Here is a 13,072-nt window from a genome sequence, read left to right as displayed (position 1 = left end):
AGAAACGAAGAAAACTTTAAAAACATTTTATCTCTAGATTTAATCACGTCTGAGTTCAGGTGAGTTCAGATGTAGCTGCTGGAATGCAGAATTATTAATGGGAAAGAATTCTCTCTGGATTTCTCAAGTTCCTGCACAGTCAGAGCCTTCTAAGCAAAAGGTACTACAAGGGTATTTGCATAACAGACAAACTTAGAAACTAGAAACAATATCTCCCTAAAGATAGAGACCTCCAATGAGAAATAAAGCCCTTTGGTTCCCTTCCCTGTAAGACATTTACTTATATTTTTTAACTTATATTTCTTATGTTACTTCATATTTTTTTAAAGCCTTATTTATCTTAGAATAGATTTGGCCTTTTTTTGATATATATATAAATTTATTTATTTATTTTTGGCTGTGTTGGGTCTTCGTTGCTGCACGTGGGCTTTCTCTAGTTGTGGCGAGCGGGGGCTACTCTTCATTGTGGTGCACGGGCTTCTCATTGTGGTGGCTTCTCTTGTTGCGGAGCACGGGCTCTAGAGTGCAGGCTCAGTAGTTGTGGCGCACGGCCTTAGTTGCTCCACAGCATGTGGGATCTTCCCAGACCAGGGCTTGAACCTCTGTCCCCTGCATTGGCAGGTGGATTCTTAACCACTGTGCCACCAAGGGGTCCCGTTACTTCATATTTTTTATACTTATATTGACTTATAGTCTAGGTTAATAAATCTAATGACACTTTCCCCCTCTCCCCTACAGAAGATTTGCTAAATGAGTAATCTCTCTCCCTCTGCAGGGTGTTCTCATCAGTGTTTTAGAATTATCAATTACATGTTGCAATAAACTATTTTGGCTTATTTATTAATTCATTCAACAAATATTTGCTGGAAGCCTACTAAAATATGTGTCATGAATTTTCCTACACACACACACACACACAACAGAGACAAAAATTCCTGCCCTCATGGAGATTATATTCTAGAGAGAGGGAAAAAAATACAAAATAAGTAAGTAAAATGCAAAGTGCTAAGTGGTGATAAGGGCTATAAAGAAAGAAAAAGCAGGAGAAGGATAAGGGCTATAATGAAGGAAAAGGTGGGAAAAGGTAACAAGTATGGGGGAGGTAGGAGATTTCAGATTTTTGTTCGGTAATCAAAGAACTTACAGAGGAAGTCCTATTTCAGCAAGGACCTAGAGCAGATGGGGAAGTGAGTCATATGGATATCTGGAGAAGAGCATTCCAGGCTGGGGGAACAGTAAGTCAAAATACCTACTTAAGGAAGACCAAGGAGGCCTACATGGGGTGAGCGGTGGAGACAACAGTAAAATCTGAGTTCAGAGAAAGATCCTCAGGAGGGAGGGAGAGCAGGACCACAAAACTAGCTCATTTTAAGGACTTGAGCTTGTACTCTGAGTTACACGGGAAGCTAGTGAAAGATTCTGAGAAAAAGTGATGTAATCTCTTACATTTCAAAAGAATGTTATTAGTATTCTGAGGCAAATATTCTGAGAGTACCAGTAGTAGTGGGGAGACTTGCTAGGAGTTATGTAGAAGGAGAGAGAAGATGGTGTTGAACCAGAGTGACCCAAGTAGAGGTGATAAGAACTGGTCAGATGTCAGATATATTTTGAAGCCAACAGAATATACTGAAACATTGTATTGGGGAGGTGAAAGAAAAAGAGTCAAGGATAACTTCGAGGTTTGGAGTCTGAGCATTAACACAAATGGAGTTGCCACTTACAGAGATGGGAAGGATTGATTTTTTAACTGAATTTCTATCACCGGCATACAAAAGAAGACTGACAAATATAAAAATTTATGCTGGAAATCAATAATTACAAATGACAGCCCTAAAGTGTAGAACTGATTGAGTCAATAAAAGAAAATGAAGGGAATCTGGTATCCCTGTATTATAGGGTGAGAAGTCACCAATCCATAATAAGCAAAACATCTGGTAAATTCCCACCTCAAAAAAAAAAGCAGACTACTTGCCTAGTAAGGATGGAACTGAAGGGCACTTAGTAAAAATGTCAGGATGTTGGTATATTGCCTACTATGCAGCAGTCTTCAGTAAGGCCCCTCAAAAGAAAAGCAAACTTTGAGTGAAGTCTTAATAAAAGGAAAATCTTTTCAGTCTTTCATTACAAATTCAAGACAGCTGATTATCTTGCAGTTTACATGGTTGAAAATCAAATATCCCTAAACTAAAATTTGGGTCTTTAACCACACAAAATAAAAGGTGGGGAAAGCCTGGTGCTCTGGGCTCCTCCCCAACCATCCTAGCCAAAAATACATTTACAGCCTGGAAGCAGGAACAAACCAATTGTGCACCGTTACTTCAATAAGTTGCTCTGAATGGCCTAGAGACAGAGGCCAAGATGAAGATTGAGAAGCCTAGGATTTGCTTGATTCCAAACCTCAGTACTATTGACATATTGAACTGGAAAATTCTTTGTTGTGGGAGGCTGTCCTGTGCATTGCAGGATGTTTAACAGTATCCCTGGGCACTACCTCTACATGCCAGTGACACCTGCCTACTCACCCCACCACCCCCTATTGTGATAATAATAATGTCTCCAGACATTGCCAAATATCCCGAGGTAAAAATAAAATAAAATAAAATAATGTCCCCTGTTGGAGAACTACTCACTGAATTAGGGTGGCAAAGTTGTTTAGAGACATACCAGGGCAATAGTTTGATTCAAGGACTAGGCTTTGGGCTTTAGGTACTGGGGAGACTGTTGGTCAAATACAAATAAATCAAAAACCTACTAAGTTTATAAGAAAGTTGTATTGACTAAGAAACTCCCAACAAAGATTTGTTACTGCTCAGCCCTCAAGATGTTCTCCTGGACTCCAAGCTCTCATCAATAGCAAAAGGGCTGCTAAAACTGTGCAGGCCCCAGTAAGGGAATTCTTCTCAATACCCATGTTGGCTGTGACCAGGAGGAGAAATAACAAAGATCTTCCTGGGTGGTAGAACAAGAGACAGCCATGTTGGCTAATCAAAAATCTTATTCCACTGGGCTTCCCTGGTGGCGCAGTGGTTGAGAGTCCGCCTGCCGATGCAGGGGACACGGGTTTGTGCCCCGGTCTGGGAAGATTCCACATGCCGCAGAGCGGCTGGGCCCGTGAGCCATGGCTGCTGAGCCTGCGTGTCCGGAGCCTGTGCTCCGCAACGGGAGAGGCCACAACAGTGAGAGGCCCGCATACCGCAAAAAAAAAAAAAAAAAATCTTATTCCACTGCCCAGGCAGAGTCCTTGCCACCTCTGTCTGACCAATGAAATATGTACAGATCATGGACTGGAAAATCTCTGTGGGTTACTTCCCCTTTTTTTCTTTTCTAATTAAGAGTTTTTATTGTCCTTATGTTATCTTCCTTCTATCACCGAATACTGGCTTTATTACAATTAGTTATATTTATGATTTAACCGTAAGTTTTTTGACCCTGAGACTGTCTTTTCAAACAGAACTGAGAGAAATTACCCAGCGATTCTAGACTTAAAGTTTGATGCAGTAATTAAACAAGTCTTTGAGTTGTCTTCCTCTGTTGGGGGTCAAGTGGTAAATGCACTGGAAGTTTTAAGTGAAACACTGCATTATATTAGATGAGGGCATTTTTTCAAGGGTTTATATATGAGGGAGGACATGGATGCACACTAGGAGGATTACAGTGAATGTTTTTTGGTTATGCTTGCCCAGCATCAACTCCCACTTCCCATGGTAACAGTACCTTCTTTCTTTCAGTGAACCACCAACCCTGACTCTCAGTCCACAAGGTTCAGACCACGTGGCTGACCACACTTCCTATTCCCAGTTCCAATAGTTAACACGTGATCCAGACCTGGCCTATCATCATATACTATTCCCCTGACCACAGGATCAAAGATGGAAACATGACCTAACTCATTCAATGAGATGTAATCCCAGGGCTTTTGCTAAAACTATGAGTAGGAAAAGTGTTTTTTATGTTGGGCTTGCTAAACTGAAAGAATGTAAACCATCAGGGAGCTCCTCATGGAGAAATCCTACCTGAGAGCATATCTAACACAGGAGAAAGCCACTGAGTTTGCTGAGGCCACTGAGCCCTTGAATCCATCCATACCTAAAGAGAATACACTCCTGTTTTTCCCAGTGCCCTAAGATACTGTGAGTAGGGGTTTAGTCTCATGCAACTGAAAGGTATTAAAAATCTAGTATCATTACCAGTTAGACAAAACTGGGGTTAGTTTTCAAACCAAAAAAAAAAAAAAACTGAAGATATAAGCATTAAATTATTTGCCTAAATTCATACAACTAATTACAGGTAGCACAGATGCAACCCTAAATGGGTCTAGCTCTAATAGTCATGCTCTTTCCACTACATCTACTCTCTCTCTCAAGAAAACAGTCTGAAACTTCTCTACGCTTTAAAATTATCTGTAGCCATAAAGTAAGACCTTACATGAAGTGAGTATTCTACTAACATTTGTTGAATAACCAAAAAAAGAAGAATCTCACACCTTCTTCCTCTCTGTCCCATTCCTGCAACAACTTGCCTCTTGTATAGCATAGAACATTTCTGCGTTATTTTTACAATGTAAGCTACCTTAAGGACATGTAATAGCAAGTGTCTTTAAGCTAAGTCACTTCAATTTTAGACTGCCAGTTTCAGTGATGGGGTAAATTGGCTCCAAAATATTAATAGAACATCATAACCTTAGAAAGAGACCATCACCACTGACTAGCTACTATTGTTATAATTAATTGTGAAACTCAGAAAAGGACACCCATATTATCTTTTAAGTGAGAATACTATTGTTTATTTTAGTATTTTAAGATATTTGTCAGAATGACATTAACTTCTAGAAAGTAGCAGCTATTTACAAATAGTCAAATCTCTATCAATATTATTGTTGAGTGTGAGAGAGAAGGGAAATGGGATAGAATTTATGAATATAAGACCCCTGACATTTTCAAGAAATTTAAAAACCATGAGAATTTTTTTTTTTTTTTTTTTTTTTTGCGGTACGCGGGCCTCTCACTGTTGTGGCCTCTCCCGTTGTGGAGCACAGGCTCCGGACGCGCAGGCTCAGCGGCCATGGCTCACGGGCCCAGCCGCTCCGCGGCATGCGGGATCCTCCCGGTCCGGGGCACGAACCGGTGTCCCCTGCATCGGCAGACGGACTCTCAACCACTGAGCCACCAGGGAAGCCCCCATGAGAATTTTTGACAGAGCTGAAACATTCAATAACAATGCTCCACAAGGCAAGTTTTGTTTCCCTAGAAGGTGTGGTAGATTGATTCACATCCAGACTCACTGGATTCAACATTCCATTTTTAAACATATTGAAAAATGCCCATTTTCTGGCTAAGATCTACCACTTTCTTAGGCCTCTACTTTTTCTTCACTTCTAGCAGCTGGCTTTCTTTTTCAGGAAAATTTTTACAAAGAAGCAACATTTTATCACTTGACAAAAGTTATTATACAGGATAACTTCACACTGAGAACAAAGTCAAGGTGAGATGTAGACACTGGGCAGTTAGGTGAGGTCATGCATATCTTAGGGTCTCACTTCCAATAAGAGGAAATTATTTCAGCAAAACTTCAAATACTTCAAAATGGACTTTTAGAGTCACTCCCAAGTAATTGAAACTGAAAATATTAAGTCCAGGACTGCTAATAGTTCACTATGTTTAGACTTTTATCATTTCATTTATTTGAGATTTAGCATATCAAAGACCTAAATTTAAATCCCAGGTATCACTTTATAGCTAAATCTCCTTGGATATGACCTAAGATTGGTTCCAGATCACAAAAAGAAAATACAAGCTACCCAATCTACAGGGCTGTGATGAAAATAAAAACAAATGTACAAAAATGCCTAACATTTTTAGCAGGCACTAAAGAAATGTCAATGCCTCTCCCCCATAACAATATCTGAATTTACTCAAAAACTTTTACTGACAGAAACTGTTTCTTCCTTAGAAATGTTGAGGAGGGGATAAAAAAGGGCTATGCATAAATAATCATAATACAATATATTATATATATACATATATACACACACATAACTATTGGTAAGAGAAAGAAATCAGCCTCCTGCTTTGCAAAAAGTTCTATTATATATAAATCTAGATGAAAATTCTTATCCTTTGTCCAACATAATTGTTTATAAATAATCAGGATAATGATCATCAAGTTATTTGTCATTAAAACTTATCTGATACAACTGCACTGTTCAGTTCCCTTTAATTAATCTACTATTGCCAATTTATTTAATACATAGAAAGTAAAGAGGCCTGACAAAGTGATGGTACTTAACCAAAATATATAAATTTGCAGTAAATTCAGAATGGATAAGAAATGTGACAGTGACTGGATCAGTGTCATTAGAAAGTCCACCATACACCACAGACTGTATACTAAAACAAACAAAAAGGTTATGCTTAAAATGTTTCCTTTGCTCCTACCAAAGCAAAATTTTAAAACCTTACTGAAAGTTGAAATGATGGCTAACTTGTATATGAATGTATATAGAAAGCATGTGATTCTGAAGGAAATATAATTCAAGACAAAGTCAGAGCACTGTATAAACATTCTCAGGAAGTAAGAAGTCATGTGGCTGCTAGGGTGGCTATTGAACCATTTGTTACCAAAACTGAATATTGGTAGAAGAGTCAAATGCATTATTCTTGGTATAACGTGAAATTAACAAAAAGTTCCAACAACTGACAGGAGAAGCTTGGGAAATCTTTCCAAGCTGAAGACATACAGAGAGTAGAAGGGACACAAACTCCTGAAGTGTCCAACTCCTGTCAAACCATGACCAAGAAACAGCAGCAAGCATCAAGCATTACAGTGACCAACAACTAACTTTTCAACTTTGTGACAGTGCAGCAGGCTTTGCGATTAAGCCAAAAACACTCTTGTTCTACAAACCCCAGGGCAAAAAAGCCAACAATAAGAAACTCTGCATGTATACTAATGATGTAATGAAAATCATCCAGCCTTCATTTTAGAAGCAAAAAAATTGCTTAACAACTTTGATGACAGAGTCCTGTTTATAGAATCATTAAGGGTCTGAAGAGATCAACTAAATTTTTCAATTAAATCTGTATTTTATGAAGGTAGTTATATCCTAGGTCCACAAACATTTCAAGAAATACCACTTGCTAATGCTAAGGGTCTAATGAACATAGTCTTCCTAAGTCTTCACTTCAAACTGTATATTATACATACTACTTCTATGTAGGATGAACTATTCAAGAGCAATTTCATTCACAGAAATGTAATTTTAAAGAAATTTTTCTGACTGAGCCACTGTAAAGAGCATTTTTATATACTAAACACCTAGAATATAAATATTCTACTATTTAGAGTTTCCCCTTTTCCTAAAACCATTTGTCCCACTATGGAAATACCTTTTCTGCAAGTAAAATAACTTATACTGGAAAACTAATTTCAATTTTTCTATGATAATGTTATTTTATTTACTCTGACTTTAAAATGTAAGGCTCTTCACTATCAATTACATAAAATTAGTAATCTCTTCTTACGTAAGCATTACAACACTGATAAGAAAAAGTGAAGAAGCATTCGTTTCAGGAAAATGCAGAAATAACTTGGGTCTCAATGATAGTACTATAAGGTGTGTCTCAAGTATTTGTTACTAATAATAGTTATTTACCTTTTTTTTAATGACTCACTTTTCTCAATAAATCAGAGTAGATTCAAGTTTATCCCTATAACAGTGTCATTCTCAATCACTTGCATTCTGATATGCTTCCTAGAGTGGGGGAGGGTAAGATGGAATTACAGAGGGCATACTAGAAAACTACGTATTAGAATATGTCACACATGTACATATCTTGTACTTGGGTAGAAAAAATATTGAGAATCATTGACTTAGATCACAAAATCTTTGTTTTACTGCTGGATGAGACAATAAGGACTACTTAGTTCCAATCCTAACTTTTTCCAGTTCAGTGCTTGCTTCACAACACCCAATAACTACAGGCTGGTCTGTGCATTTAAACTGTAAGTGTGTGTTCTTTAAGAATCAGAACCCCATACTTACTGAACACACATTTTGAAATAGGGATATCTGTAAAATGTTGCTCCCTAAAAAACAATCATATAGGAGATTTCTGTAGGAGACAGAAAACTTTCAATTAAGAGTTTTGTGTATTATTACATTTGAAAATAAAGTTTAACTTTTAAACAGATTAAGTAAATGTAATTTAAGGCGGCAGGGAGCATTAGAGATTTAAGAAGGTAACATTTAGCTTTTCTGTACCACTTTTAAGCAAATATTTGTGGTTCAAAGGAAAAGAATTCAGGGAAACCATCCAACAACAGATGATAATCTAATGTGAAAGAAAAATAATTCAGGAATTCAGACAAACTGGACATATTTTGAGGTAAAAATCAGTTAAGGTAAATTTCTGATTATTGCTACTGAGATACAGTAACCCAAGAGCTTAAAAAAAAAAAAAAAAAACCCTGCTAATCTGAGATATTTCTAATTATTTGGTTTGTACAAATGTAAATATCATTCAATTTAAGTAAGCGTAATGTACATTATTTTAATTTCCGAAGTCTAAAACTTAGGGACTTTTAGGATCATAGAATAAACACAGTAATACTAGAAGAGATGAAATGAAAACTACCATGAAAGTAACTGAATGTGAATGCTGAACACTCCCTAAATTCAGTCATTTTACCTCAATTGTCTCATTTCTTCTTCATAATGACCTTGTGAGGCAATTATATCATCCCCACTTTACAGATGAGGAAACTATGGTGTAAAGAGATTAAGAAACTTGCCCAAGATCCCACAAAAGAAAATCCTAATTTCTGACTGAAACCCAGACTATCTGGCTCCAAAATAAATGACTCTTCTTTTCACTATACCCTGCTATCTCACAAGAAACACACACATTGAACTTTTCAGTCTTCTAATTAAAATCTTCTAAAGGAGGAGACAATATTAAGCTTATAGTGAACGGTGATACTGTATAGGCTAAAAATTAGTCATAGTTTGATAAGTATAAATTAATGTTTAGGAAATAATTCCAAATCATGCATGACATTAAATTTTTTAAAAGCTGAATATGAAATATCGCCCCCAAGTAGAAATATCCGAAAACTTCTGTAGAAAGGCACTAAGTAAACTTCATCTTACCTGGACACTTTGAATTCCAAAGAAAAAACCTGAGAGGCTCCATATTTTGTCAGTCATACAGCAGTTTCATATGGTCAACTAGGACTATATTTATACTTAAGAAAAAAGAAAAAGTGGGTAATTGCTTGGGTCTGATTCTTGTGTTCTGACTCTAATCTGTCCTCTATTGATTATTTTCCATTTTTCCTCCAGATTTTGGAGACTTCTTCTAATTTAGGCTAACTGAGTCTCAAGTTCAGGAACTCCTCCAAGTTTAGATGTAAGTGCTGACACACTGCAATGAAGACCATAAAATTGCAATGATTGGTAGAGTGTTACAGAAGAAACAAAAGTTTCAGTTATTTCAAAACATTAACTATCGTGGAATTACTGATGACTTTTTTTCTGTATAGTTTTCTGAATTGATTTTAAAGCATTTAACTTTTATAATAAAAACAGGAGAGCAAGAAAAAAGGAAAGAGGGAGGAAGGCGGGGCGGGGGTGGGGGGGAGTTGGAGCTTTGATTAAAAAGTATCTGAACATCTTATTCCTTCCAAGTTTCCAAAACTATGACCTCCTTGTTCCCTTCTATCTCTCAATGGCATGGCATGAAAAATAAACCACACATAAGCATGCCAAAGTCAAATGAGATACGGAAAAATAATAATGAGGCAATCCAAAGATCTATAAATTCTGAGACATAGCTCAATTTCACTATTTCAGAAATTAGTTATTAACTGAGCAAAGTATGAAAAACAGATTTAGGGCATACTAAAACTGAAAAGCAGGATTCACATACTTAAAGAAGAGTGCAGGAATTTCCTTAGTATGGGAAAATTATAAATATAATATACACATATGTGAATTAATTTATACCAGTTTCTTATTCTTTTTATCACAAATTGAAGTTCTGTATTAAAATACTCCTTTAGCAACACCATGAAACAACATGCAAGATAGTTTTAAGTCCTATTAAAATTAACTTAAATCTCTCTAAATTACTTCATTTTCCATGGAAAAGTTATACTAAAAGAAGTTCACATTTGTAAGCTTTCTTTTTCCATTACAAAAACACATTCTTATTCCAAAACAACATACATAAGATTGACCCAATTTATTATGTTACCAAAACAGTGCATAATTGATAGTCCCTTCAACCTGTCTTCAAAAGAAGACGCTCATTTAAAAATCAAGTAGAAAACTATAATCTATTAACACAAGAGTCCAATTTTAAAACAAGACTTTTATTTGTATAACAAGTTCATTAGATTTTCTTTTTTTTCTGATTACCAAAACACAGTTAACTCACCAAGGCCTTGATTTACAAAGATAATGACTTCCTACTCACAGGACTGCTTTATAATAGTCTCATGGAATTCAATTACTACAGTTTTTATAAACACTATTACCATCTACGAACGGAAATAAGCACTTTACAATATTTTGGTTTGATACATATTTATGCTGGTTTTCAAACTTGATAATTTCAGTTCCTCTGTTCCTTAGTATATGCCATGTAACAGCTGTCCTGAAAATGTTATTTCTGTGTAGATGGTGAGTATTTACAGCACAACTGAACCTGCCTACATTGTTTGAAATTTTTCATAATGAAATACTGGAGGAAAAAAAAGGCAAATGTGAAATGTTCACAGACCAGAGTTATAGCTACATAACAGTTGAAGATGAAATAAAAAGGAAGGGTCTACCAAAAGCCTGAATTATTCCTTCAACTAATGACATCAAACTCTGAAATAGTGCAGAAGCTGCATTAACCGGACCCTAAATAATTTTACATGGTATATATTTAACGCTGCCAACCATCAGTATGGAAGAGAAACAGATCTTCGCCAAAGGTCTTTCATGGAAGAAACTGGAGAAAGGTTTCCAAGTATGCCTATGTACTCCCTTAATATACTTCCAGTACCTTTGAAAACAGTTCACTTGGCTCAAGAGAACTAGCAGAAAAGATTCCCCAGATCACAAAACATACACTGAGCCCTCCTTTGCATTCACTGACAAATGTGTGGCTCTTCACAAGTATGTCTTCCTAAAGCCCATATAGATAGATACACCAGGACAACACTGCACAGTGAAATAATTATACTTTGCAATAGTTTTTAAAAATCCTGTCCCCATTCCATAGGTGGAAAAGTACTTTCTAGTCTTTAATCACTAAAATAGATTTGGTCTATTCTTATTGATTTTTCTGTTACACTTTTATATCGCTTACTCCATTTAAGAAACTTTTTTAGTATTTTAAAACATCTGGAGAAAGAAAAAAACGGCACTACACCCAGAGTAATTTATGTCAAATTTACAGTGAGACTACTACGAATATATGCAGCTTCTTATGAATAAAAAAGATTAAGGTTTTTTAACCATAAGGCAATCGAAAATGAAAGTGCCAGCCTTAATAAATTATTAGACATTGCACTGCACAACACTATATATCAAAATCACAAATGTACACACACACACACACACGCGACAGCTTCACAGTTAATTTGTGCAAGACGTACCACCCTACCAAAACCAACTCAATTAGCGTGTTTCAGAAAGTTGATCCTAAAGGAGACTAACCAGAAAGCTGACCCGAAGGTGACTCCAAACACCTCCTCAACCGTAAATGGCAAAGAGAACAGAACAGAAATTGCCCCGCCTGCACTAGCTTCACACTATCTCTTGAGGGTCACTCCTGGCCAAGACAGGAGTAGGGACGGAAGGTGGGGGATAAAAGCAGGGGGTGGGGAAGCTGACACGAGAGAAGAGCTGGGGGCGGACTGTGCCGGTCCAGGGAGACCGCAAGGCCCCAGCGGTAGGAAGGGGCTGGGGAGGTAACACCTAGGGACTGGGGGTGGCCGCCCAGCCCGAGGCCCGCGCCGAGGGGATCGCGCCGAGAAAAGGGGGTGCGGGCGTGATGGGCGGCGGTACCCACGGTACTCCCAGCACCGCCCCACACCCCGCAAACCCCGAACCCGGCGACTGGGCGGAGCCGTCGCGCCCGCCTCAGCCCTCTCGCGCCGGCACCCGCCCCCTCAGCCTCCAGTCCCGGGTGGGTGGGAAGGGCGGGCCTCGCCCGGCCGGGTGGGCAGCCCGGCCCAAGCCGCAAACAGGAATGCGCCGCCGCGGGCGCAGGATGGACGGGAGACCCCGCAGCCGGGGGCAGGAGGGGGGGGATGGCTGAGGGCGGAGAAAGAGCCCTCGGCGCAGCCGCCGCAGCCAGGGCAGAGCCCCAGGCGCCCCACTGCGGGCAGGGAGTGTTGCCCCAGTTCTCGGCTGGCCTTCCCAACTCTTCCCCCCTCCCCCGGCGTTGCCCCGGGTAACAGCGCCTGCCGCGGGCGGCGCGAAACTCACCTACCTAGAACCTGACAAGCAGGAGCCCCTCAGACACGGGAGCCAGTCGCCACCCCGCGTCACGGGGGCCGCCACAACCAATGAGCGCTGCTGTCACCAGCCTCCGCGGCCAATCCAGCTGCACTCCGGTCTCCGGGCACCCTCGAGGTCTCAGCCAATGGGCACCCGCCGAAGGCGGGCACTGCCTCCCGACCCCCAACCCCCTCTTCCACCACCTCCCAGGAGGCGGGGCGCGGCCGATTGGCCTGGACCCCGGAGGGGTGGGACTCGGGCACCAGGCCCGGTGGGCGCGCGCGGACCGGGGGCTGCGGGCGTGGCGAGGGGAGGCGTAGAGCGTCGGCCGCCGCCCTCCGGGCTCGCTCCCCAGCTTGGGTGGGGTCGCGCGGCCCTCCTGGTGGCTCAGCTCTCCTCGTCCCTGTAACTCGCTCCTCTCTAGCCGGTGTCCAGGGCTGCCGGGGTGGGAGTGTGGGCGGGATGCGGCCGGAGGCGGGCGGCGGCGTCACAGGAAACTTTGGGAGGCTCGCCTGGCCGCGGCCGGGAAGTGGCCGGGCCGGGGGTGATAAGCTGGGGCCGCCTGGAAGGGACTACCCG

General features: G+C 40.0%; 1 protein-coding gene across 6 annotated transcripts in view; it reads right to left on the bottom strand.

Moving 5' to 3' along the window:
• Positions 1–12,635, bottom strand: part of FER (FER tyrosine kinase) — a 474,202-nt gene extending 461,567 nt beyond the window's left edge. For 4 of the 6 annotated variants that reach the window (XM_067731395.1, XM_067731398.1, XM_067731396.1 and 1 more), the window contains exon 1: positions 12,486–12,635. The gene's annotated coding sequence lies outside the window, so the exon portion shown is untranslated. Of the gene's footprint in view, positions 1–12,481 lie in introns of all 6 variants that reach the window. The other 2 variants (XM_067731394.1, XM_067731393.1) reach the window with 2 other exon arrangements.
• Between the last annotated feature and the right edge of the window lie 437 nt (positions 12,636–13,072).

Source organism: Pseudorca crassidens, chromosome 3 (genome assembly GCF_039906515.1).
Source record: "Pseudorca crassidens isolate mPseCra1 chromosome 3, mPseCra1.hap1, whole genome shotgun sequence".
NCBI classification, from domain to species: Eukaryota; Metazoa; Chordata; class Mammalia; order Artiodactyla; family Delphinidae; genus Pseudorca; species Pseudorca crassidens.
This window is presented reverse-complemented; position numbering and strand designations above follow the sequence as displayed.